The sequence below is a fragment of the Podarcis tiliguerta genome (genome assembly GCF_965153285.1).
Source record: "Podarcis tiliguerta genome assembly, chromosome: 2".
Classification (NCBI taxonomy): Eukaryota; Metazoa; Chordata; class Lepidosauria; order Squamata; family Lacertidae; genus Podarcis; species Podarcis tiliguerta.
In genome coordinates this window covers 82,557,303-82,584,790 of record NC_139535.1, presented here as the reverse complement: position 1 = coordinate 82,584,790, position 27,488 = coordinate 82,557,303, and the positions used below count along the sequence as shown (strand labels likewise).

At 43.5% G+C, this 27,488-nt stretch overlaps 1 protein-coding gene across 2 annotated transcripts in view; it reads left to right on the top strand.

The window, feature by feature from the left end:
- The first annotated feature begins 1,235 nt into the window (after positions 1 to 1,235).
- PIK3R5 (phosphoinositide-3-kinase regulatory subunit 5) overlaps positions 1,236 to 27,488 on the top strand; it is a 54,467-nt gene continuing 28,214 nt past the window's right edge. For both annotated transcript variants that reach the window (XM_083429787.1, XM_083429786.1), the window contains exon 1: positions 1,236 to 1,533. The gene's annotated coding sequence lies outside the window, so the exon portion shown is untranslated. The remainder of the gene's footprint in view (positions 1,534 to 27,488) is intronic.

Genomic DNA, 27,488 nt, shown 5'->3' with positions numbered 1-27,488 from the left:
GTACATTTCCAAAATACAAGATAAAAAACAAATTAAATAAAACCTATATACAGCAACAGTGTTTTGTGTTGTGTAGGATGCTATGATGTAAGTAATGGGCCTCGCCTGCTCTCCTGCTTGCTAAAATATCACTGGTTTCCTCCTCCTATCAGAAGGTCGGCGGCTCAAATCCCTGCGATGGGTCCCTGCTCCTGCCAACCTAGCAATTCAAAAGCACATCAAAATGCAAGTAGATAAATAGGTACCGCTCTGGAGGGAAGGTAAACGGCGTTTCCGTGTGCTGCTCTGGTTCGCCAGAAGCGGCTTAGGCATGCTGCCCACATGACCCGGAAGCTGTACACCGGCTCCCTTAGCCAATAAAGCGAGATGAGCACCGCAACCCCAGAGTCGGCCACGACTGGACCTAATGGTCAGGGGTACCTTTACCTTTACCTTTATATCCCTCACAGTAGTGATAAACTCCTGTTTGTGGTCCCTTTACCTTCCTCATATAGGGACGCGGGTGGCGCTATGGGTAAAACCTCAGTGCCTAGGACTTGCTGATCGTATGGTCGGCGGTTCGAATCCCTGCGGCGGGGTGAGCTCCCGTCGTTCGGTCCCAGCTCCTGCCCACCTAGCAGTTCGAAAGCACCCTTAAGTGCAAGTAGATAAATAGGTACCGCTTTATAGCGGGAAGGTAAATGGCGTTTCCATGTGCTGCGCTGGTGCTGGCTTGCCAGCTGCAGCTTCGTCACGCTGGCCACGTGACCCGGAAGGGTCTTCGGACGGCGCCGGCTCACGGCCTCTAGAGCGAGATGAGCACGCAACCCTACGGACTCGACTGGCCCATACGGGCAGGGGTACCTTTACCTACCTTCCTCATGGACTGGTTGCATGGCAACATGTGCAAATGGCTTTAGATACCGATTAGGTCCATAAATTACCACATAGCATATATTCAGCACAAAAACCAGCGACAATTTGTTGTTGACAAAGGACCGCTGGACATATAAAGGGCGCCATTACCTTCAGTAGCTTAGGGCCTCATCAAACCTATGGGCTGCAGCGCTACCGACCAAAGAGAGAGGTCGACCCCAGCGGACTCAGCCGGGCTGACTTCCGAGTCAAGCGCGCCTCAGACTGTGGCGACCAGCAGCCTTCTTCAGAAGAAGGCCGGGCGCTACATCCCTTCACCCTCTGACATTTTGAAACCAGCGGCGGGGAAGGAGGAAGTAAAGGGCGGGTTTACTTGGTTGGGGGAAGGCGGCGGAGATAGCGACCGAGTCGGTCAACAAACAACGCCTCGCGCCTCAGCCCCACCGGCAGCTCTGAGGGCGCCCGGCTCGCTTCCTCCGCCCGCCACCTGGCCGCCCGGGGAAGGGGCGGGGCCAGCCCGGGGCGGCCGCTTCGCGCCTCTTCTTCCCTCAGCTGAGCTCGACGCCTGCAGAGTGTTGCTCGCGGCGGGACGGCGATGGCGAGGACTTGAAGCGCCGCCGCTGCTGCTGGGCTGCCGCCGAGGATGGGCGAGACGCAGGGAGGAGGCGCCCAGAGCAGGTCGGTCGTCGCGGCAGCACTGAGCTGGGGCTTGGAGAGCTCGCGGCTGCTCCAAAGTGGCGGGAGGGCGCGTCCCGGTGTCTCTCGGCTTCGTGACCCGGCTTCGTTGGGAGGGGGCCCGGGGAGCGGGCGCGCGCGTTTGGCTGTCTCCGAGGCGGACTGAGAAGCCCGGCGGCTGTCAGTGGAGCTTCATCCTGACTGAGGTCGCCTGGGCAAGGCGTCTCCGTTTCAGAAACGCGTCCTGTTGGTTCGGGGCCACCACACGGATGCCGCCTCTGCCTTGGGAAGGGAGCGCAGAGGCCATCGAGTCGAGCCCCGGTTCGGTGAGGAAATCTTGCAACATCCCTGGTCCTCCTCCAGAGTTTTGCTTAAGCCCCTCTTTGTGTGTGTGTGTGTGTGTGATTTATTTATTTTTTAAGGTGGGTGGGAATATAAAATGGATAATTTCACCGGTGAACGTTGCCTCGTACCATTTCTTGGAAATGCATAACGGGGAATGGATGGGGGGCGGGCGGGCGGCGATCTGCTTGCCTGCTTCGTTGTGCTTCCCTGCCAACCCAATAGAGGACTTGCTTCTCACGGGTTGGGGAGGGGGAACGGGTCAGGGTCAGGGTGTGAATCCTGAACCAGTTCAATCCAGTTTCTGGGTCAAGGAACGCGAACACGGATAAATCTTGCACATTGAGCCCACGGGAACAACTTTAATTTTTTTAGTATACATTTCGCACCATTTTGCTGTGTTTACTGCTTTGCATCGTTTTATTCCGGTTAGGGAGGAAGGAGCTATTCAAGGCACGAAGGGCGTCCTCCCCACAACTACCGGAACTCTTTTTCAGCCCCTCCCCTCTGGCTGAAATGTCCCCTTCTGAGATTTCTGAAGGTAGTTTGCTGCAAACTTTGCGAGCTCACCTTTCGTCCGCAAGGACTAGAAACTTGTAAGCGCGCTCTCTTTTTAAAAGAAAGATCCTAGAGAAACTGAATCTTGTTCCTAGAACAAGCATCCAAGTCTTCCCCTTCTGCGCTCTGCAGAATAACAGCCTTGATGAGAGCCCAGCAAACTATATTCAGCGCTTCCTTCAATTTCCTCTTCTAGCTCTCAGCCTCCCCTCCCCTTATGTGTTGCAAAATCAACTTGGGGCATATTTTGTGGGAGGGGGGAAATCCTAAATGCATTGCTTCCCTAAAATGTAACCAAATGTGTATTTATTTGTCAGTAGTGGTGCAAGGAAAAATATGGAAGGTTCAAGCTACTTCATACTCTGCATTTTGTACACACTAGACTTTTAAAGCACACCCACCCACCCCTGAAGAATCCTGGGAACTATAGTTTAAGGGTGTTGGGAATTATAGCTCTGTGAGTGGCAAACTACAGTTCCCAAGATTATTTTCTGCTGGGAAGGGAAGTACTTTGAATGTGCTTTAAAGGTATAGTATGTATACACAGCTTCTAGAACTGTGATTGGTGTGGATGTGTACTTTCTCATCTGGGGTGAAGGACCACCTGGTTATTTCCTCTTTCCATTATACCAGGAACTGATGTCCCACCAAATGCCACTGGGCTACAACTCAGGGGATCCCTGACCATTGGCTGTGCTGGCTGGGGTGGATTGGAATTGGAGTCCAACAGTATATATGAATAGCCATACAGGTTCTCCACACACCTGCGTTATATGCCTCAGGACGTTGGTGCAGGTGGTGACTTCCAGTGTGGACACTAACAGTGCAATCCTATGCATGTCTACTCAGGTGTGAGACTCATTGTATGTTACTTGGGCTTACTCCAGATGTGTGCATCTGTTGGTTCCTAACAGTGTAGTTGGGTTTACAGCCAGATAAGTGGGTTAAGGATTGCACTCTTAAGTCCCCTAACCTCACTTTGGCAATTATTTATTATTGAGGGAGTATATGATCACATTGCTTATTCCCAGGCTGATGGACATGTCTGAAAAAAATAACATGTTGTGGCCTTTGAAGAATCAGATGGTATTCAGTGTTAATGCATACTTTTTATCTGCATGGTAAAAAGATAATGACTTCTTTACTTTGTAGAGATGTTGATTATGTTTCTTATATTTGTCCCCCCCCCGCCCCCACTTCGCCATAAGGTGCTGTGTGTGTGTGTGTGTGTGTTTGCAGTCTGATAATAATTATTAATATGGGAAGTGGCCTTGCCAATTTAGTCAATTTGTTGGTGTAAAAATACAGAAGCACTCTTGAATGTGTATTGCATTAGCCAGCCCGTTCCTGGGTGCTCAGAGCTTGGTTTGCTCTTGCAGCTTGCTTAAGAGGTTGTGAAATGCAGTGTTGTTTTCTGGTCACAAGTGCTTTGTCTAAATTCCACATTCATTGTCTTCCACTGTTAGCCTGCCCATTCCCCTCAGCTCCTTATCTTGTTTTATCAATCCTCCTCCACAGCTCAGTTGTTTGACTAATTTGAAATATAATCAAATGATCATTGGTGGGTTGTAAACCACATAGATACCTGACCTTAAATTCCAGGAGGGGTGCAATTCCCCCCCTCCCAAGACTTTGCTTCTAGTTTTTACTGCCTAACTCTTGAGGAGTTCACATTCTTATCCTGAGATACAGCTTGCTTTGCTCGTTTAAATACTGTATTTTATTGTTCATTTGAAATATCAGTCAGGGTCATGCCTTCAAACTTCTTTTCATGTAGCCATGGCAAGGATACTTTATTATTATTACTGTTATTCTAGATCATCTTGTATCCACTGATCTGTCCAGTTTTGGAATGTGACACCAACAAAGGATCTATTTGCAACATTGAGGCTACAAAGCTATGCATTCTTTCTCTGGATGTAAGTCCCACTGAACACAGTAGGACTTACTTCCAAGTAAACATGGACAGGCTTGTGCTGCATATGTATTAACTAGAAGTGATATGCATTTAAGAAACAAACGCTTAACAACAGTTTTAGATGCTACAGTTTGAAGGTTCTTCCTCACTGAGGCTTGCTTGGCACAAGCATTCCTTTCCCTACTCCTAGGCATTTGGTGGTATGTGACGGGCTAAATTTAGTGTGAATTGGTTTAATGCTGGTGATGTCTTGCATGTATCTCTCTATTTTTGGTGTTGCATATTTTATTGTTATGGTTGTCAATTTCTTTTTGTGAGTTGACCTAGAACTAATTTTGTGCAAAGGGCCTACGAAATCAAAATCAGGTTAAATAAATGATACAGTCAAGCTTTGAATTTGGGCTCCCTTGTTTAAGGCGTTTGCCATTTCAAATGCTTATGGACTGATGCTACTATCCTTTTTTTTTAAAGAAACCAATACTAGTTTCAATTACAGTGTGGCTTCATACGAAGCTTTGGTATCACAGAGGAGGCTGTGAGTTTCTGTAGTAGCTAAAAGTGGAGCTTTCATTAAGAAACGAGAACTCGGGAGGGTATGCTGCTTTCATAATGAGACAGTTTTCTACACTGCCATTATGGTGCTGAAGAACCCAGCTGCCAACTGCTACTTTGGTAGCACAGTTCTCCCCTCCACCCCCACTTCACCCCTTCTTATAGTGTCCTCTATGAAGCTTTGTTGGTAAAACACATGTTTTGCTTCCCTCGTCCCCCCTCCCCATTTAGCAGATAGAAAATGGACAGAATACCCTTGGAAGTCAATGAATGAAATCAATTTTCTAAATGCTTTTTAGAGCCTTAATTTTGTTTGCTTTTTGCAATACATATGTTTCCCCTGCAAGTAAGGAAGAATGTGGATGGGGGTGGGGGATGGGGGGAACGGGACGAACATCCACTATCTCTAAATGAAAATAGTTTTGAAGTCCAAAGAAAGGCTTAAGTCTCAAGGGAGTCAAAGCCGTACATACCCTTCTGAGAACAGTAATGGGAACAAAAGCTTCATTCATTTTAGAGTTGAGTTGGATGAACATATGAGGTGTTTTGATTTATGTCCTACTATTGAGCTCTAGTGAGTGTTGGAAAACCTCTTGCAATTTTTACCTAAATGAGTGCACAGGCTAAACGATTGCCCATATGAAGCAGAAAAAGCAAGAAAATCTTAACATGAGGCTGACACTCCACACAAAGTTGTCTCCTCCTGGTTTCCAGTGCCTCATCTGCCATTTATCTTTCTCTCTCCTCCCCCAGCCATACATGAAACTGTACGTTCATGTTGGATCCCTCCTCCCCAAATGCTCCATGCTGCAGTCACTTTGTGTGTCAAGTGTCTGCAGACTTTATGTTGCAGGGGCAATTGATCTAATTGGCTGCTCACCCACAGTGCGGTTTTCTCCTTCCTTACATCTTTATCACAGAATCATAGAGTTGGAAGGGACCGCAAGGATAATGTAGTCCAACCCCCTCCAATGCAGGAATCTTTTGTCCAAGGTGGGGCTTGAACTCACAATCCTGAGATTAAAAGTCTCATGCTCTGCAAGCTGAGCTACCTCCCATCACTCCTGAACCATCTAGTCTCTGCCCTTTAATTTAATCTGGCTGCCTGAATACAGCAGGCATTTTATGCATGCAACTTGGGAGCAGGTCCATCACTATGGGACTTAACTGTGGGGAAACCCCATGGGAAGGAGCCGTGAAGCTCAATGGACATCGGGGCTGTCCTCTACTCACCTGCTTGTCCTATATATTTAAGAACAAAAACCAATGGAGCAAAAAATTCCAGAGCACTGCTACAGATGTTTGTGTACATTGCCTCTTCTGCTCTATCACATCTTCATTTTGTAAACTGTCAATTATGACTTTCAAGTTACGGTGTTACAATTTTTTCAAAATGCCTCCCATTGTTTTTGCTTGATGTTGACTGTTCCCTTGAGGCGTTATTCCAAGTCACCAGCATAGTATATCTATTTAGATTGTATCCTGGATCTGGAACTTTGTGTAAACAAAACAAGCATCCTTCCAGGTGCCACTTCCTTCTATTTCCTCCATTGTTTTTAGCCATCTGCATTCATGAAACATATTGGCTGCTTTTTAAAAACAGTTCACATGTATTGATGCAATAGTTTGCCTAGTACTCCTGGTGTTTATCGATTCATAGGAGAGCAGATCTGGGATTTACACTGGCCAGGCTCCAGACCCTGGCCCAAGACATTTTCCTGCCTGAGGTGAAGCAACAAATGTTCTCACATCCTAAAATCAAGGTGCAGAGTCTCCAAAACTGTTCAAGGTATTTTGGCACCTGAGACAGAATATCCCATATTTGGCTCCCTCTTTCCCTGAGAGCAGAAATGAAAAAAAATGCCTCTTCTGTACTACAGATTTAAAGCAGAAGCTTACCATTTTAAATAGTCATGGCTTTCACCAAATAATCATGGGAAGTGCAGTTTGTTAATAATAATAATAGTAACAACAACAATTTTATTATTTATACCCCGCCTATATGGCTGGGTTTCCCCAGCCACTCTGGGTAGTTTACAGCCTATATAAAAACATAATAAAAACATTAAGGGTGCTGAAAGTTCTTAGGAAACCCCCTAATAAACCACAGTTCCCAGGAATTTGCAGGGAAACCTTGACTGATTAAAGTGGTACGATACTGCTTTAAATGTATAGTGCAGATGGGGCCAATAACAATTCACTGGGTTTATTATTATTATTATTATTATTATTATTATTATTATTATTTACTTCAAATCAGTTGCCTTGCTCTGTCTAATGGTAGAGTTGTCCTTGCCAGGGTCTACAAAATGATAAAATGCAGTAGTGCACTATATAAATCACATCTTGAGGCAAGAAACATTTTTTGTCTTTTTTGTGCCACTAAACAAGGGCACATGCTCATGTCCTGCCACCTTCAAAAGAGCCAACAGTGAACAACATCCTGTAGAGGAAAATTATTTGCAAGACATCTGCTGCCTGATACTGTTGTACAGCTTATATTCTCCTATTTTTCCCACAGTCAGTGATGAAAAGCAATCTTGTGGGGCTACTAAATTGGGGCCTCATTGCAAAGAGAAAAGGCTAGATCACCTTCTTCTTCCAGACATTATGCAGGGTGTAGAGAAAGTGGATAGGGAAAAGTTTTTCCCCCACACCTCTTCGGACTTAAAAATTTCAGTGGTGTCGTGTGCAATGGTGCCAAAATTTGGTGCTCCCCCTCCTTTTGCTTTCAATTGTTAGTCATTGTTGCAGTGCCCCCTATGGTGCCCTCTCAGCTCAGTGACCACCAGTGTGGGCGAACTGGTTGCCCTTCCCTAAACCTGCCTCTGAACTTGTGTCCATCCAGTGTTGGAAGGTTCAGCTACAGCTGGGTGAAAAAACTTTGCCTGAAACCCCAAATAGCTTCTGCAAACCAGCACTGAGCTAGACAGACCAGTGATCTGGCTGCTTATAATACGGCTTCCTATGACCAGGAATGGCTGTGGCCCTTCAGATGTTGTTGGACTATAACTCTCCATCATCTGAGTCCAGTAGCACATGGAGAGCTGGTGGTTAGCCAGCCCCATCTAGTTCTTTAGCTAATCCCCATTGCCACACTTCTCTTCTCACAGTATCTGCTAATACATGGGGGCATGAGATGCAGGCTGTGTAATAAAACACTGCAATGTTTTTTCCCATGTTTGATAATTGTGTTGCTCACACAGGGTTGAGAACGGTGAACTGGACCAGACTCATTCCTTTGCATTGGTAGAAATGTTTAAATCTTTAAGTAGCTGGACTTTCATCTTCTTTTGCAGAGCTGTGGAAATGACCTGCCAGCCAATAGGTTTGAGGTAGAATAGTAGTTAATAGTTGAGCTATATAGGTCAAACTTTAGGCTTTCTACCTAGAGGTTCATGCAAAGTTCAAGAACCAAGAGGAGTGGATGCTGATTAGAAGAGGCAAGACAACAGTTGTAAAGCCAGTGAAGGTATAATGGTAGGGTTGCTACTAACATAGAAGAATGGAGGTGAAGAAATGCAATGGAAGAGAGCAGGAGGGGAGACAACCTTGAACTTTATCTTAAGCGGTGCTCAGGACTTAAGTGATGTGCAAGTGTTCTTTGGCTGATTGGGAACAGTGACCACAGTGCTATCAAATTCAACACATTATACGCAGGTGAGCAATTGCCAAGAAAGTCCAACACAGTCACATTTGACTTCTAAAGAGGAAACTTCCCTCAAATGAGGGGATTGATAAAAAGAAAGTTGAAAGGGAAAGTGATTTGGCTCTCCAGTTAATACATCGTTCTGATCTAAATATTTTTTTAATGTGAACTTTTCCATATAAGTGGCACATCCACACTGTACATTAGAATAGAATAGAATAGAATAGAAATTTATTTGTCATTGTCCGTATATACACAGTATACACAACAACGAAAATCAAACACCCACCCAAAGACCGGCTTCACATACACATTTGCACGTACCTCCAACACTCTCATCCCATTCAGACATAATCTATAAAACATACATAATCCAGAATATAACATGACCTATTAAAAGCATATCATGACCTAAACCCTATCTCATTCCTTCCTACTCCCTGCTTGCTATTTCTTACAACTGGCCCTGAGATCATTATTTAGTGCCATCAGAGCTCTTGGATAGAAACTATTCAGAAGGCGTGTGGTTAAAGCATTCTTATACCACTTTCACAGTCAGGAGAACTGTAGGAATTATTAAGGGTGTATGGGTGGCGCTGTGGGTAAAACCTCAGTGCCTAGGACTTGCTGATCGCATGGTCAGCGGTTCAAATCCCCGCGGCTGGGTGAGCTCCCGTCGTTCGGTCCCAGCTCCTGCCCACCTAGCAGTTCGAAAGCACCCTTAAGTGCAAGTAGATAAATAGGTACCGCTTTATTGCGGGAAGGTATACGGCGTTTCCGTGTGCTGTGCTGGTGCTGGCTTGCCAGCTGCAGCTTCGTCACGCTGGCCACGTGACCCAGAAGTGTCTTCGGATGGCGCCGGCTCACGGCCTATAGAGTGAGATGAGCACGCAACCCTAGAGTCGGACGCGACTGGCCCGTACGGGCAGGGGTACCTTTACCTTTACCTTTTAAGGTCAGATTGTAAGTCTGCAAGGTCAGTATGCAAGATTCTTGCGGAAGCCTGACAGTTAAAAAGGCATAAGCGTGCTTTAAATGTATGGTGTAGCTATAACAAAGAACAATTATATGTTGTTATTTGATTATTCATATTGACAGCTAATATCCCTTAGCCAAGTATTGCTCAGGAACGCAGTACCTCAAGGACTGCCTTTTCCTGTATGAACCTACCCAGACCCTGAGATCATCTTCTGAGGCCCTCCTTCGTGTGCCTCCTCCCTGAGAGGTCTGGAGGGTGGCAACACAAGAACAGGCCTTCTCTGCAGTGGCTCCCTATTTGTGCAATGCTCTCCCCAGGGAAGTTCGCCTGGCGCCTTCATCTTTAGGTGCCAGGCAAAAACGTTCTTTTTTAACTAGGCCTTTGGTTGATCTGATGGACATCCTATACCCTTTTAAAATTTGGCTCTTTTTTGGAGGGAGGGTTATTGGGTTGTTGTTTTTATTCTGATTTTATATGTTGTGATCTTTTCTGTGAACCGCCCTGAGACCTCCGGCTATAGGGTGGTATATAAATTCAGTTAATAATAATAATAATAACAACAACAACAACAACAACAACAACAACAACAACAACAACAACAACAACAACTCACTCTATAAAGCTGGGAGAAGTTGTTGTAAACTACCATAATAGAAGCTCTGCTACTAGAATGCAGACTGCAATTGAGGCAAGGTGGTACTAGGAATGAGAGAGTTACGATCACTGGTGTTTGTGCATTGGGATGTACTTAATTTTTTTTAGGGTGGGCATCAGTGGCTATGTAAGCTGGACATTTTATGTGAGGCAGGAGGTGAAGGGGATTTTTGCATATATCATGCAGTTTGGGGAAAGATTTGAGAAACGCTTTCAGCATACTGAGAAATTACTTCATTCTGCCAGTGGTCTGGGGGTGGGGAAGTTCCCTATTTTTTTTCCTGCATCAAAACATGAAATCCTGTGACATTATGGTCATGAAGAAAGGGTTTATAAATAAAAGTCTGGAGGAAGCATGGGTTTGCAAAATAAAATATAGGGATGTTTGCTAAAGACCTCTCTAAAAGTTCATTTAGGCCAGAGATGTGAAACTTGTGCCCCCCATCCCTGATGCTGTTGCACTCCAAGTTCCATGAGCACAACCAGCATGGCCCATTGGATAGCTGATGCTGCTTTATAGAATGAGTACTGTCCAATTTGTTTTGCTGGTAACACAAATGCAAGAAAACCATCCTGGGAGCGGTGCACTGAGGCTTTTAGCAATTGTCTGGGTGCTAGTGGCCCCCAGCAAGACAAAGAAAGTCATGCTATTGGCTTATTAACACTAGATCTTAATCTAACCACAAAGACATAGCAACCCACCACAAACAAGAATACACACTTTGCTGGCTTATAACTGCTCATGGTGATAGTACATATTTCTACGTGCAGAAATTAAGGTTTCTCTTACTGATACCCACACATCTGCTTCCGTCATCCTTATCTATGCACACATGCTTAATTTCTTACTTTATGCTGCTTCTTCCATTAAGAGACATCTTTCCATCCCCACCACCCTTACCTGCCTGGGATGGAAGGGTTTGAAGTCAATCAGTGTTTTAATAGAACTTATTGACTGCTTTTCGCCAAAAGGTCCCAAAGTAGTTTCCCAGCATAATAAAAAAGTGCAAACCTTAAAGCAAAATAACCCGACGACAACAATTAAAATTCTACTTCCTCCTTTCAGTTCTCCTGGGAAGGTCTTGATCTATACTTGGGGAGAGATGTGAGCTCTTGCCATTCAATGTGGGTTGCTTCTACTCCAGGGTAGAATAGTTTTGCTTCATTCACTTATATCCACACAATGCCGTTCTCCTATGAGGCCATCTTACATTTTCTCTGTGGCTCCTCCCCGTTTTGTCAAACCACAAAAAGTCTGACTTTCCCCCAAGAAAAATGGAAGACAAGTACGATCTCTGATGGTGCAGGTACCTTCCAACTTTGGCTATAACTTTTATTATTACAGTCATACCTTGGGTTGAAGACGCTTCGAGTTGAGCGCATCCAAGTTGCGCTCCGCGGCAACCCGGAAGTAACGGAGCTCATTACTTCCGGGTTTCACCGCTTGCGCATACACAGACGCTCAAAATGACATCACGCGCATGCGCAGAAGCGGCGAAAAGCGACGCGTGTGTGTGCAGACGTGCCGTTGCTAGTTACGTTTACCTCTAGATGCGAACAGTTGAGAATTAATTTTATAATGAATGGTTTTAGAGTGTTGTTTGTGCTGTACTTTTGTACTGTTTTATTGTTGTTAGCCGCCCTGAACCCGGCTTTGGCTGGGGAGGGCGGGATATAAATAATAATAATAATTATTATTATTATTTATTATCTGGCTGCCTCGTCCTCTCCCACCCATTTCCTTCGCCTCAGCCCACCTCCTCTACAGGTGTCCATGCCCTCTGCCCTGCTACAGCATTATTATAGTATGTGTCATTAGACTGTAGCATCATAGCGGTATGGTTATAGCAACCCTAAACCTCTTTCATTTAAAAAAGCCAGAAAAGTGTGTTAGTGATCATTATTAAAATATTTATTTACAAGAAAAGCAAGCTCACAATATGACAGCCACCACCACCAGGGATATAGTGAGTGTTCCCTAAACTGCAAATGGCCTTGTCCACTGGTATGGGGAGTATACAAAGAAAAAGTTTGACACTCCTGAGAGAGTGGAGAGTCAACTGCAATTCCACTTGCAGATCACAGCAGAGGTGCGGGTGTCTGGGTAGCATTAGGAGTCCCCTGTCTGGAAGCAGGCTTAGTCTGTTAATAGCAAGACGTAAGAAGCTATTCACATGACATCAAACCCTTAAACTTGAGTAACCCTACATTATGGGGAACTGTCTTCTTCATGGTAACCCTCGTGGTATTCTCTGTTATGGTTGCTTTAAAGAATGTTGGAGAAGCGAGAGACTCCTTTCGTTTATGACAGCAGCCTCACTTCCTTTCCCCTGCCTGCCACACACATTCCCAAATGTTGGGTGTCCAGATGCTTCTATTGGCAATAAAGCCACCAGTGTATCCGATCGTGGAACCAGCGGTAGCGTGGCTGCTCCTGGAATTAAGAACAGGCCTTTGTGATGATGTCTAAATGTCTCCACAGGCAGGTGCAGGGAATGGGGCTGTGGCATAACAACGACTGTGCTTCATGGGTTCTATGGATTAGCTGCAGCTAAGCCTCCAGCATATTTGTTGTGCTCCCCACAGGGTCATATATGTGCCTGTGTGTGTATTAGCTTTACAGCCTTTACAGCTGAAAAGCATTTTTAGCAACATTGAAAAATAAGAAGCAACCTGGAAATTCCATGTTGGAGATGAATATATCTAAAAGCTCAATCTGTGTAATATTCTCACTCTTTCTGGTCCCCTCCCTTTGACTACTTCTGCTTCTACTCTTTCTGCAAACCAATTTCCACTTCTGCCTTGGGGTTCAGGCCTCTGAAGTCTCTCTAGTGGCTGCTGTTAAGGATGTGGCCACACACATCTCCTGTATCTAGAATAGTGCCAGATAATCCTCAAAGGTAGGTGATTGTGGTTTTGGAGCATCTAGGATGGGAGCTTGTGCCCCTCTAGAAACATTTCCAAGGCTGCTGAAGCTGGGGTGTGTGTGTTCATGGCATCTTATCACCACTGCGATGTGGAGGTGGGAAGAGTTGGGTCTGCATTTTCCTTATTGACGGTATGTGTTCATGCCATTTGCACAACTGCAACATTTGGCCATAGTGATAGCAAAAAGGAAGGGAAATTGTGTTTTCCTGTAACAAAGCACTGAGGGTTTTTTCCTGCAGTGATGGTGTGATCTCCCACAGCAATAGAATGACAGGTGTGCTTTTTGGAGGGAGAATGTCTGAATCATCTCCAGTAACAGATTAATTGCTGAGCTCTGCTTCTTTACACTATGATGTTGAAGTCAGTAAAATCTTTGCACTTCATCACCATGATGCTGAATGTGCTCTGTGATACAGAAGTGCAGCATGTAGAATTTGGTGCATGCAGTCTTGGCTGGTTCATAAGGAGTGAGACTGGTAATGTCTGGTGTGTGTGTGTGTGTGTGTGTGTGTGTGTTTTACACACACTCAGTTGTTCTTAAAAGTTTTGAGCCAAGAGTTCAGCAGAAGATTAACAGAAACAAAATGACATATTTATTTATATACTACCCTTCAGTAAAGAATTGCATTACAGTACTTAGAATCTAGCAGCATTTGGTACAAAATCTGGGCTGTCCATGTGCAAAAATGATTAAAAGCGCTGTGTACAGAATCTCTCAGAGTTTATGAGCTGCTTCTGTATGTCTGTGCTTTTCTCTATCTGATTGAAGATGAACATGTACTACACAAGAAAGAGTCATTTCCACATAGTTCATGTATGTGTCAGTTTTGCACGCCTTGTGCAATTGTGGATTTCTGAGATGTCATACCTTCCAACACTTCATGGATCTAAAATGGGGAACTCTTGTAGGACTTACCCTACTTCCACCTATAGGTTGTATTAATTTATTCTGCAATAATCTGTGCAGTAGAGTCAAACAAGGTAAGACAAGGTGAGAAAGGTCAACCGACTGGTGACATGTTGGTCAAATGGTGGTCAAGTATTCTTACTGAAACACATCTGCATTACTTTCGTGCCAGCTCTTAGCATGTGTGCTAAGAACAGATATAAGCATAAATGAAACAAACTGTAATTGGGAATACAGCAAAAGCATAGATAAGGCAATACCTCAGAAGATTTTGTTTCAGGAATAGCCAACATGGGGTTGTAAATACCTAACCTTTACTCAGAGTAGCCCCATTGAAATTAATGGATTGAATACAACCCAGGATCCCCTCCAGATGTTATGACCAATAGCCAGAGATGGGAATGTCTAAGGAGTGGATCACTCCGTTTGAGTCTTCGGTGTTGAGTTAATGGGTAATGGTGATTTTGTGATTGCTGGTGTGTTGCCTTTCCACCCAACAACTTTCAGATTATGACAGTAAATTATTAAACACATTTCTTCATGCTTTCCTGTTCCCCCAAATCCAGCTATAGGTTTTGGAACTTGTATTGGTGCTTAATCAACCAGCCTCTTTTCCATATATTGAGACTGGGCACTCATAATTCAGTTTCTTTTTAGGTTCCCTTCCCTTGAAGTGCTGCAGAATGAAAATAAGTCAAATCTGCCACAGAACACATGATGCTTGTACAGTAGAACTTAATCTGGGACTTGGGCTGCACATAGTTATGAATGGGGAATGTTTATTTGAAACCAATTGAGAAAGTGAACTTTGCTGTCAGCAGAGTTGGTGCACTGGAAATGAAAAGCAGAAGTGGGGAGAAAAAGAGGAACTGAATGGGCAAAATGTTAAATTATCATTTGGTTGATGCTGTTGGATTCCCCCAGCCCACCCTTCTTCCACTCCATACACAAACAAACACACTTCCCTCCTGTCTATTTGTACAGAGAATAATGCTGACTGTTCTAGGAGATGCCTGAGTCTAGCAGAAAATAGCATCCAGGAAAGATAGAACCTGAATCAGAGCTGAATCTCTAGATACACATGCTTGATGGAAAGTATTATAGGAGAAGATGCTTAGATAATGTGGACCTAGACCATTTAAGGCATTGTAATGTTAAAACCTGAAGGGACGCGGGTGGCGCTGTGGATAAAACCTCAGCGCCTAGGACTTGCCGATCGTCAGGTCGGCGGTTCGAATCCCCGCAGAGGGGTGTGCTCCCGTTGCTCGGTCCCAGCGCCTGCCAACCTAGCAGTTCGAAAGCACCCCCGGGTGCAAGTAGATAAATAGGGACCGCTTACTAGCGGGAAGGTAAACGGCGTTTCCGTGTACTGCGCTGGCTCGCCAGATGCAGCTTGTTACGCTGGCCACGTGACCCGGAAGTGTCTTCGGACAGCGCTGGCCCCCGGCCTCTTAAGCGAGATGGGCGCGCAACTCCAGAGTCGGACACGACTGGCCCTTACGGGCAGGGGTACCTTTACCTTTTAATGTTAAAACCAAGTACCTTGCATTGGATATGGGGAAAGAAACCTTTTAATACCTGCATATGTCTTCAAATAGGAGTTGTGTGATCACACAACAAGCATCCAACAGTGATTAGGTAATGGTGTTCAGTACTAGATGGAATTTCTCAGCCATCATAAAAGGCATTCCCATTACAATAATCTACATGGGAAGTCACTAAGGCATGGATGCCAGTGTCCAGGTCTCTGTCTTCCAGAAGGAACCTCTACTAGTGAGTCAACAAACCATGGATTGCCACTGACTGCAAGCACTGCTTTCTGCAGAGGTTGGCTGCTCTGGTGGGTAAGATTGCCCTAATAAGTATGTACTTTGATGCATTAATCCCAAACTGGCCATTTTGACATTCCATAGACTAGTCTTAACAGTCTTGGCTTCTTAATAAATACATGGGTCCTCACCTGCCTGGTGCAGTGGAGTTTGTTATTGGAAGAGGCTGGAGCCAAAGGGGGATGTGAAGTCATAGTCCAGATCGGGAAACTGCAACAGACACTTCCCAGCACAGAATTTGGTGCTTCCCCTTGAAGGTGGTTTATGTGGGAGCAATTGCTGTATTTAAAAAATACAGAAGTATGGAAAGCTGGTAGGATCGCTTTTGATGAAGCAACCATTTGATGGGCCTCCATGGAAGCACAATAAACAGTTTATGAGCATGAGAGAACTAATGTCCTGTAACCTTGCAGCTTGTGGAAGAGTTAGTCAAATCCACAGAACCAAGAGAGTCAAATATTTCTTCACCATTGCTGTCACCAAGGAAACCTGACTGTTGTATGGCAGTATTTCCTCCTGGGGTTTTCTCTGATTGTTGAGTACTGTCCCCCCCCCCCCGCCCCACTTCCCACTATGAACACTATAGTCACATCATAGGAAAGTGAGTCACAAAAATATACAGCTGATGCCTGTGTGTTTCCTGGTGACTGGCCAGTGTTGCGCCAAAATGGTAGCGTGAGGGTTGCAATTGTGACAGTGCTGGTGCAAGAGATTTTTCTGTCTGAGTCAGAGTAGTAAACGTAGTCTCCCACCACCAACACATAAGTCAAGGTGCATAATAGCCAATGCTGCAATAAATGTTAATTCCTTCAAATTCATTCTAGTACCCAATGTCACTCAAGTTATTTGGATGAAAAACCTACAAGTGCTTCTTCCCTATTCTAGCAGTAAAAATACAACAATAATGAATAAGCCAACAATTTGCTGCTTTTTCATGATATCTGCCTGACAGGTGCCATCTTACTATGGCAAATTATAGAGTGGGCCCTGCTGAGCTACCATCTCTTGTTTTCTGCCAATGGGATGTGCCCAGATGATCTAGTCTTGAGTTAATTGCTTAATGGCATCTGATGTTGCCTTGAGGTGGACCTCCTTTGTGACATTTCAGAGCCTTCTGTGATTAACTAGAGATGCTTTTGCTCATCTGTAAGGGAACAGATAACCTTTTAAAATCTTCTGTCTACAGCTTCTCAGGTCTGTGTTTTGTGTGAGAGAGGAATTATTTACTTCCCATGCAAAAGGTTCTTCCAGTCCGTGTAGACAGCACTGAGCTGAATGGGTCAATGGTCTGACTCAGACAATTCCACATGACTTCAAAATGTTTTGGACTTTTCTCTAAACTACAGGGTTTATTCCATAGTTCTCCAAATAACCTTGTTTGATAATCATCTAAGGCTGCTATAGATTGCTGTCATTTTTGGTGCTGTCATCAATTCTCTGCCCACAACCAAATGTCACCTGGGCGGTGGTTATGGCATTATTCCATCGATACAATTTTAACCTACTTTCCAGTCGACCTTTATATAAGAAATAAGCAGATAAAACCACTAAGCCACAGCAACCCTGTTCTGTTCTTTATGTTGCATTTCTGCCAGAAATTGAAGCAAAATTTTTGTGTGACAAAAATAGAGGGGCAGCTGCCAGAAGAACCCTTTAAATAAAGCATTAGGCAGAAAAGTTTCAAATCTGACAAAGTAGGTTTCCGCCCCCTTCTTATAGGTCAATTTTCATTTCACACGGAAGTTCTAGCAACCTATATGCACAGATGTTTCTGAGATACCTCTTCCCACTTCCATGTATCCACCCCTGCACTTACATTGTTTATTTAACCCAATTAGCTCTTCAGTAACTTCATGGGTTGATGATTTGGCCATATTTTGCTTCTGAGGTACCCATGGCAGGATGCTCTGGTTACGACAAGTGGTTCTTGTGGGTTAAATACAACCTCTTTAAAATTGTTTGTGCTTGTTTTCTTTTTTAAAAAAGTTTAATCCACATTTGTCAGCTTCACAAACAATTTCATGAAGATTTTTTTTGCACGGTAATGAGGTCAGCTTCTAGTTCCTTTTGAAAACGTTCATGGCTACGCAGCTTTGAAACACGTTTCCAGACCCAGACCCCAACAGTAAGACCATCTCCCATCCTGGTTGTTCACAGACGAAGTAAGCTATTGCAAAACAGCCTTATTCAAATGACCCATAGCATTTTAATCAAGTTTTTTTTAAAACAAAACAAAAGAAAATGAGCCCCCTAACAACCTTGAATTCTGGACTCCAGAATCTTTCCTTTCCCTTTACACCTGAGTTTATTAATGGTCAGTTAAACTGGTGTTTGGGATGCGGGTGGCGCTGTGGGTAAAACCTCAGCGCCTAGGACTTGCCGATCGCATGGTCGGTGGTTCGAATCCCTGCGGCGGGGTGCGCTCCAGTTGCTCGGCCCCAGTGCCTGCCAACCTAGCAGTTCGAAAGCACCCCCGGGTGCAAGTAGATAAATAGGGACCGCTTACTAGCAGGAAGGTAAACGGCGTTTCCGTGTGTGGCTCTGGCTCGCCAGAGTAGCTTCGTCACACTGGCCCGTACGGGCAGGGGTACCTTTACCTTTTTAAACTGGCGTTTTAATAGCACATTAAGAATACAAAGCCATTGGCAAACATTAATTCCTTCAGTTCTGTGAAAGAGGTCAATACTGTTACCTGTTGGTTTCAGGCATGACACACAGAACGATAAACAGAGGGTGTGTGGCTAAGTTAGATTTATGTCCAGACATAATTCAACACATTTTTTGGTGATGTATTTTGTCTTTTTCACCTTTTTTGGCAATGCATAAATAACTATGCTATCTGTCTCTGGTGCCACCGAATCAAAGAGGTAACGTTACATGGATATAGGAGGCAAACTTTCCTTTGTAGCCAAGGGGTTACACCTAAGAATGAGACTCCCTGTTGACTAGCCCATTTCTTAATTCTTGCAATTCTTTCCTTGGGATAAGTTGCACTCATTTTTTTCTCTTACATAAGGACTGCTCTGTTTTTGCTGTGTAGCAATATGTGCAGTGCATTGGATATGTCTTCTCCAATCCAGCTCAAGGAGGATGGGGGAGAAAGTGCCCACAGCTCCTCCCAGTGTGCCAGCCCTTCCTTTTCTATCCCCATATGCACAAACAAATCTGCCTTGAGTCAGAGCACTGGTCCATCTTGCTCATTATTGTCTTCTACACTGATGGGTAGCAGCTCTCCAGGGCTTCAGATAGGAGACATTTGCCATCTACCTGAAGATGCCAGGGCATGGAAAGCAGATGCTTGTAACACTGAGCTACACATGGGAACAGAACATACAAATGCTGACATCTGTGCATACAGTTCAACACACACAGCTGCAAATCATGTGGTTGAGTTCCTCCTTTCACACAGCAAATGGTCCATATGACTTTTCACCTAAGTTTGTTGGCTGAAAGATGGTTAGGTGGCATTCACACAATCCATATGAAGGAGGCAGGGCTAACACACTCTGTGCATGTGGAGCAGCTGTGCATGCTTTCTCCCTTCCATGCTCTGGGCTGGACCAGGGGAGATGTATCATCTGATTTGGGCTTGTGTTAATTTAGAGGACCTACACATATATGTATTTTGACATTTGTAATGATATTGCCAGGATAATGGTTATCGGTCCATCTGTGAAAGAGTAAATCCACTTGCATGTTAGTAAACAAACTTCCAACAGGCCTTTTTGATTGCTTTGTTTTGGTCCCTGTGTGTTTAAAGGAGCATATTTAAGAATCTGAGTGCAGAGGAACAACAGCAGAGCATTTGGGCCTCTGTGGATACTCTGTCTCTGACCTTCAGGTCTCTGGGCAGCTTGAGATGTGGAATAATGCAAGAGGTTGCAAAGCTGGAATTCATCCATACGTTAGACTTTCTCAAAGCTTGAGCAAAGATAATTGCTGGTGCTTGCACTGCAAATAATGTATTGGATGTGGACTGAATTTTCTCAGGGGATCCTCGGCAAGGTGCCTACTGGCCTGCCTGCATATATGTGCATGCATTTATGCAGGTGTGTGTGCACGTACATGGTAACTTTACCAGATGATGATGGCCTTTCACCCTTCCATTGGGGTGGTGAGACAGCCATGCTCAACCTGGTTCTGGTGACGGAGGCTGCAGCTGCCTGCAGACTATATTTCCCCCAAATATTTCTGAGCCTTGCAATTCAACTCCCAGAACAAAAAAGACTGCAGTGATCTACTTCATAGTTCACTTTCTATAATCTCTTCCTGTCTTTTATGCCCACACTGATAATATTATTGCTACTGCAAATGGAGCGAGCTATATTTTTTCTGTCTTGTATAAGATTTGTTTAGTTTTCAACCATTTCCTCTTTCTTCTTCAAGTGAGAGAAAAGGAAACATGAGGATAAAACTGATCGTGAGTGCAGAAGTATGTGGCTCACAGTGCACTGCATTTCTAAGAAATTCTTGTAAGCCTCATCCTTCCTATATTGGCCACAACTATGTTTGCACCACCCCGGGAGGTTTCAGATGTGCTTATGGCGTGTGCTGGTGAAGTAAATACTGTTCAAAGGTTTTATGTTTTTCAAAATCTTGATAGCATGGTGCCTGAGTGCTGGAAGAAAGACCTGCTCCCTGCTGAAAGGCCCATTTCCACCTGGCCTAGGGTTCGGGGCTCACTACTCACCCTGAACAGCTAAAAGAGGCCACTGGGGCATTGTTGGAACAACTCTTGGGTTGGGGCAACTGGCTAAAATGTTTAAAAATGTTTTAAATGGTTCTAATTTTGGTTCCTCTGTTTCATTTTCCTTGGGTTGGTGTTGGTTAAACGTTTAGTTGGGGTTGGCGGTTACTTTAATTTGGGTATAACTGTAAACTGCTTGTTATTATTGTTATTGATTTTATTGTTTTATTGGTCTGTTTGTTGCTTGTATAGGATATCTTGTTTTTTTAATGTTGGATGTTTTGTTGTGTTTTATATGTTGTAAGCCACCCAAAGTGGCTGGGGAAACCCAGCCAGATGGGTGGGATATAAATTAAAAATAACAACAACAATTATTATTATTTTTTTATTATTATATTATTATTTTATTATATTATAACAAGGTGACAAATGTGAATGAGGCTGTACAGAAAGAATGAGGAATTTTCAGTGCAGGTTTGGGGAGAGACAGCAACCTTGTAGGGTAGGTCTTTAGATTAAGGTTTTGAATAGTCTTGCTGAAAATCTCTTAGATCAGCTGCCTGGTGGCCTCTGGGTGGTTTGGGCCTGAGCTTCCATCAGTCCCAGCCAGCCCAGTCAAGCTGGCCATGGCTAATGGGAGTTGTAGTCCAGACCATCTGGAGGGCACCAGCTTGGAGAAGGCTGCTTTAGATATTCCCTCCCAATTAATTCCTTCTAGTGGCCTTCAAGCCAATTAAATTGCCTTGGTCAAGCATCCTGATCCAGTAAATTAAATTGGCTTGGTCAAGCATCCTGATCCATGGAGAGTTGGGAGGCAAGGGTTGAATGCCTGCATGGGAAAGCAAGAAGGAGGTTCTTTCCATGAAGAGAACAATGCAACCTGAACTTGGAAGTGTCTTCCTTGCAGACTATTGACATTGCCTATTCTGCCAAAGCCAACAGAGAACGATCCTTGACACACAGCTGTATTTGCTCAACATTGTGCATATGCTGCAAAGTCTGAATGGTGGGGTCTGGCACCCATCCTCACCCTTAGCTTATTTGCTTGTTTGAATCCTATAAGGGCCATCTAGTCTGACCCCCTGCAATGCAGGAATCAAAGCTAAAATACTTCCACTCCATGATTCAGAAAAAGAGCTCCCAGAGCAGCTTAACATATATCAGTAGCATCATACTCCTTACTCTCTCAGACTTACAATCTAAAAGGTGAAGCACAAAAGGAAATGGCATTGGAAGGGAGGAGGAAAAGTGGGGCCCTGTCCCACCGAGCATACTTGTTATTGTGCTAGTTGGAAGGCAGCATCGCAGGTGCAGGCACATGAATGAAACAAATTGTGTCACTGGAAATATGTCTGGTAGCTGTTCTTCTTTGCCAAAGCTGCTACAGTGTCCACTAATGTTCATTCTAGCTTTCAAAAAGTCTCCTTTCAGGTTGGATTCTGGAACAGATTTGCATATGGTATTTGCAATATGTGTATGCTCTGTTCAGATCAATGAGTTTGTGCAACAGCATTGAGAAGGTGGTGTTTCCACTGTTGCCAGTTCTTTCCTGATTTTATTTAACACTATTTGGATGCTGCTTAATCACGAAAACTTCTCAGCAGTCCCTGAAGCCAAACGATACGCATTTTGTACGTTGTGTCCTTGTTCCTAATAAATGCAGGCCAGTGAGAGGTGAAGGGATCTCACAAGCGTGCTTATATTCTCATTACCGTGTGTCTTTGGAGCCACATTAAATCCTAGTAATAAACCATTGATGTGAATGGAGTCTATGCCAGAGATGAACGCGTTTCTTTGTATTTAAGAACAGAAGAGTGATTGCACTGAAAGCCTGCCTCTCAGGGCAATAAACAAAGCCTTGTTTGTATCGAGATATTCGGTTTAATTGGTTTGCTTTGAGGCAAAAAAAACAAAGCAAAACCCAGGCTCTCCTTAATGTGTCTGCAGTAGCAATAACCTAGTAGAGACTGAAGACGGACTGCCAACAGGTAAGGGGAAGGGGGTGTGTGTGTGTTGTGGTCAAAAGCCTAACATCTTAGTTCCACATTTGTCAGTTTCTTTGGAACTACCATCTTCAGTTCAGCAGCTTGTTACAGAGAATCTAGAGAGAATGTTTTTCTCAAAAGGCTATACAGTTCAGGGTTCCTCTTTTGGCCTCCTATGGTTTTTCAATCTTGACTGATGGCCATTTGGTGGCGGGTGGGAATAAAAGGCAATTGTAGCACTGCTCTGTCTAGTTTGAGCAGGCAAAAGCATATTGAGATGTTTCAAGGATCCTGTCCCTTTTTATTTTAAAGTCTCCTGCTTGCAGGATGGGGCCTATCCATTCCCTCAACCCCCATGGACCATGCTGTGGATTAGCGATGAACAGTCTCTTATTTGCACCTTGACTAGTCTTTCTCGGTTGGCCCAGTGCCTTGCTTTTGTCCTGGGCTGGGGAAAGGGGGGCAAAACAGCTTTCTGTGCATTTCCCTCACTTCACTTTTAAAGCAAAAGAGCTCAAAATTAGTCCAGGAATTATGAACCAAAAGATTTGTGTTCTGGATGCTTCTTTAAAAGTTGATTAATACATGCATGTGCAAAAGTTGTTCATGTAGTCTCATGCATTTGGGTTATAATTTAAAATAGCTTCTCAGCACACACCCCCAAATATAGTGTTATATTAATAATACTTTCCTGAGTAGGTGCTATTCTAGCCCTTGTCAACAATGGTGACTTTTGTTGTGTTTTCTCTAGGCACAATTCAGTGTTAGGGCCCCTCCAAATTGCTGTTCATTTTGTTTTTTCATGTCATTGATACAATAATACTGCATTAGTTAAGTATTTATGTTGGACCACCCACCTATCAGTCTACTTTATTAGTTGGTCTGAGATGGTTGCCCAGTGTTTCTGCATTATTGTCATTGGGAGGGGCACTCTTGCACTGTAGTGCATTCAAAGCAACACACACCTGAAACATTTGTGGTACAACAAGTTTCAAGATTTCAGTAGGAAGCTGCAGGACATGCATCAACTGGAAACAAAGTAGTATGTCTGCCCTCAAAACATGCAGGCTGGGAATTGTAGTCTAGCTACTTCTGGAAAGCACCACATTGACTATCCATGCTATATAGAAGCCATTGAGTGTTGTGTAGCTGGAATGTAGCCTACTGTACAAATGTAAGAGTGGCTGAGTTGCTCCGCCCACTTCTTCCTCTGGCCTGAACCACCACTGGCAGGTGGCCCCTGGAAGGGAATGTGTGGTCTGTGATCTGAAGAAAGTTTCTCACCCTGGCATTAGAGACCATACAGTTTGCTTTCATAGAGAAAGATCAACAGTATCTCTTACTTAGTGGGTTTGGCCTTTGCTAATTGTAAGAAGGTAGCACACACTCTTCACACATGTGCACTATTCGCCTGGTTTGTCAAGATTGCAGTTTCCAAATACTTGGTTCTGAACCGTGAGCTAATACTGTTAATTGCCAGTATGGAGTTTTGAAGTCTTGCTGTTCTGTTCTGCTTTACCTTCAGCAGAAGGAATTTATGTGGTGGTGATATTTTCCCTAGCCATGTTCTTCTTCCTGTTGTGTTTCCTCTTTCAATTCACTTAATGACAGTGAACTTTATATGCACACAAAAACATACTCTAGGTAATTAGGAAATAGATTGCATTCATCATGTGCAAGTCTGATGCTGTGGAGTCTAGACTTGGAAAATACTGCTTCTCGATAGCTAAATTTGCAAGAGCAGGGATAAATGGCAAGGCTTTGACTGTGGTTGTTATGGCTTCTTCCAAGTAAATCTCTGACCAGAAGATGGGTTTCCAGTGCTGCAATTTAGAAATAAGCTCAGTCCCTCTACTTTCTTTTCTTTCTTTCTTTACTTAAAAATTATATTTTGTGAGTGAAGTATATTTATTTAATCATCATGGTTTATACAGTGGTACATCGGGTTACATACGCTTCAGGTTACAGACTCCGCTAACTCAGAAATAGTGCTTCAGGTTAAGAACTTTGCTTCAGGATAAGAACAGAAATCGTGCTCCGGCGGTGCAGCAGGAGCAGGAGGCCCCCTTAGCTAAAGTGGTGCTTCAGGTTAAGAATAGTTTCAGGTTAAGTACGGACCTCTGGAATGAATTAAGTACTTAACCTGAGGTACCACTGTATTGGGATAACTGACCTTTGGCCCACCAGATATTGTTGCACTACAATGCCCATCATCCCTGATTATTGACCATGCTGTTTGGGATTGATGGAAGCTGGAGTCCAGGTTAGTCACAGCTAGTTTATACGGAGTGCGTAGTTCAAAGATAAGAGGAGAATTAAGACTTCTGTTGTCAGTTTTTTTATAGGAGGCCTATCCCTTTAAGAATCCCTGTGTTGTCCAGCAGACTAACTATTCCATTTCAGAATGGCAGGCCTATCATGTCATTATAATGTTACTTAATGAAAAATCAGCATCAATGTAGTGGCACCCAGGAGTCTTCTTTGTGTAGGCCAGTGGCCTATTCACCATAAGCAATGGCGATGCTTTCTTGAGTTGAATGCCGAAGCTGCTCATTTCTGCCCCCCATCCTCCAGTACATGCTTTGGCTGTACTTTGAGTGCGGTTCATAAAACATGGTTGTCCGTGAGCCAGTCCTGCTTTAGGGAAGAATGTTAATCAGTTGACGCATTTACTGGTTGTTAATGTGACTTTAGACTTGTGAACTTACTTTATCATAAACCTCTTGAGTGTGCATACTCTGCAAAAAAATGGAAATATTAAAAGAACAGCTAGTCTAGGGGAGTTCTGTATGCATGTGACTGTGGTAAGCAAATGTCAATCTATATACAAAGGTGTGTTTATGTTGCCCCTGGAAAAGGCTTAGATTTTTTTTGGGTCAAATCTCCTAGGGAAAAGAAAACCATCAATTGTTGAACAGTAGCCAAGAATACTTGTTGGCCCTCATTATTCAGGAGTTTCTGCATGAGTGGGATCACAAAGAGCTAAACCTTGGGTAATCTCTTTCTTTAGCTCTTCAGGCTAGTCATGTTTAGCGCCTTACATTTTTGGGATTGAGCATAATCTCCCACTGACTGAACGACTGTGGGAATGAGTCCACCGCGGTTACTTGACAACCTACCCACACCTAGTTCATTGCACATCAGTGGCTGAAAAAGAGGCGGGTTTGAGTAGAGAGGGAACCTGGATGCCTCTAGAATGTCAGTTTTGAGTTGTGGGAGCAATTCAAGCACATATCAGGAAATTAGAATTTATGCATTAAAAAAACACAGTTCAATAATAAAAAGTAAATAGTAGCAAGGAAAAGGGTTTTTTTTTTTAGAACAGCTAGAAGTGATTTCAGTGTGAAAGAAAGTTAAAATTGTTGCTGGCATCCAACTACCTTGAGAGAGACCGGAATGTGCCTCCAGGGATGGAGAATCACAGCGCCTGCTGTGGCTGCAGAGATTGGTGACTCATAACTGCGGCCTCCTGCATTGTTTTGCTGTGTTAGCATCTCTGAAGTGAACTCTCCAGGGTGCAAGCCTGGACAGTGTGTATGGAGGCCCTGGGCTGTGTGAACAAATTATAAAGAGGTGTTTCATTTGTGATTCCTAAATTCAATGAACAGGACCCATCTTTCAATAAATTTGCTTGGTAATGGCATTATATTGCATATAATTGCAATATAGTGGGTTTATGCAATTTGAAGAGGATTAAAGCATTCTGTTGCCCCAGCACAAAGAAAGAAACAGCTGGGAAAGTAATGGTGAAATGCACTGGAAAGTATGGAATGAACAAATGGTTAACATGAAGACACAAGCAAATAACGATGAATGCAGCTTGAATGCTCATTGTCGTATAATATCCCTACAAACTAATGGGAAAGAATGTTTAAAAAGACTGGATACAATGTAACATCTGTACAAGCAGATCAGGATGACTATTATTATTATTATTAATCGGCTTCCACACATGTGTCTTAGAGTGATGCACAGGATAAAATAAAAACAGCTTTTAAAAGCAGCACAAAAATATAACAAAAGTGTTTTAAAAACAATGCAAAGTAGACACCTGTAGCAGAGACTTACTCATATAGCTGGGAAAGCTGTAAAGATCATCTGGAGGAACCCTTGCTTATCTTTTGGTTCAGGAAAGCTTGCTTGTCTGGACATTGTTCTTCCTTGCCCAGAACCAAGCAACTGTTTAAAAACTTGAATCAGGCATAACATTCCCTTGGGTTTCTAGGGACACTTGTATGATAGCAGATACCACTGTAATATAAGGCATCATTCTGTTCTCTGCCAGCCTTTTGGTGACTTTTGAACCCTTTTGATTTAGCTGATTTCAGAAAGTTGAAACCCGCCCTATGTTGTACCGTTTTGGTTTCCTTGTTTTGTTTTTTATCATCAGCGTGTATAAGTGAATTGCAGATAGGGCCTTTATCAGCAAGATTCTGCTCTGCAACAGTTCTGCAGGAGTACCCATTTTTCTCTAGTCCTGCTGCCAATGTTCCTTCTTCTCGCCATCCATTAGGCATTCAATGTAAGAACTACTTGAAATGTAAATGTAAATGCAAAAAAATTAAATTGAAACTGAAAACCAACAAAACACAATATTTTCTAAATACAAGTAATTTCTAACATAAAATATAACTCATTCCTATTATTATAAGGTGATAGATAATATTCCTCACACATGTGGTTTTCTTTTCTTTTAAAAAACCAAAACCAAAATAAATAAATAAATAAAGTCAAATATTAACTTAGGTGAGTGGTTGAAAGCAGCAAATCCTTTTATATTCAGAAAACAAAATCCCTTTGTTATGAATCCTACCATTGACATTTTTCTTTCTTTCTGATATAATGCATTAATTCCACTGTAAGCACAAATTCCCATGTCTTTTGTGTCACTTTTTGAAGGCATAACTTCTAATCACCATATTTTGGCATATAAGGTTCTTGTTGTTTTAACTATGCACAAGGCTATATTC